We start from the raw sequence: 740 nt of genomic DNA on the forward strand, positions 1-740 counted from the left end.
CCGCGAGCGTGCTCTCCTTTGAACTTCCTAATTAGGCGGCTGTCCCTCTGGGGGCCAACTGCCCACCTACCCACCCAGGAGGGGACAAGGTGCTGGCAGGGGTGGGACAGAGGCGCCTGACCCTTGCCGTAGGGGCCGGCCTCTGTAGCCAGCCTAAGAGAGGGCAGAGGCTGGCAGGGTGAGCAGCGCCCTGGGGGCTGAGGGGCTGCGATCCCACCCACCCTTCGTGGCCTCACCAAGAGCGGGGAGGGCGCCGTGCTGAAAGTGGGGACGAGCCCCACCAGCCCGGGCCACACCAGCAGGAGAGGGCGGAGGATGGGACGTGCCCGTGCGGCCGGCAGTGTGAGCTGGGCCTGGGGAGGCACGTGGACGGCCCTGTCCCCACCCCTGCCGGGCACCGGGTCACCCAGGCCAGGCCTGAGCTGGGCTTAGGATGCTGGCGGCAGGCTGGGAGGGAGGGCCGGGCTGCACAGGAAGGGGCACACGTGGGCGTGGCGTGCACAGTGGCCTGCGACAGCCAGCCTCCCCCCGAGCAGGAAGTGTCCGGTGAGCCCCCCAGGCCCAGGCCAGACCCGCCCCCTGGAGGTCACGGGGGCCTGCCCGGAATGTGGGGGACCGACTGGCATCGCCTGTGGCACCCGTCCTGAAGAAGGGACTCCCGCGGCCCAGCCGCTGCTGCCTCCGCCCCCTCTCTGCTCGCGCCACACCCGCCAGGCTCCGCTCACCTCGGGACACCCCCC

This window comes from Aethalodelphis obliquidens, unplaced genomic scaffold, assembly GCF_003676395.1.
Source record: "Aethalodelphis obliquidens isolate GAN/ISIS:26980383/991018 unplaced genomic scaffold, ASM367639v1 scaffold21, whole genome shotgun sequence".
In the NCBI taxonomy this organism is placed as follows: domain Eukaryota; kingdom Metazoa; phylum Chordata; class Mammalia; order Artiodactyla; family Delphinidae; genus Aethalodelphis; species Aethalodelphis obliquidens.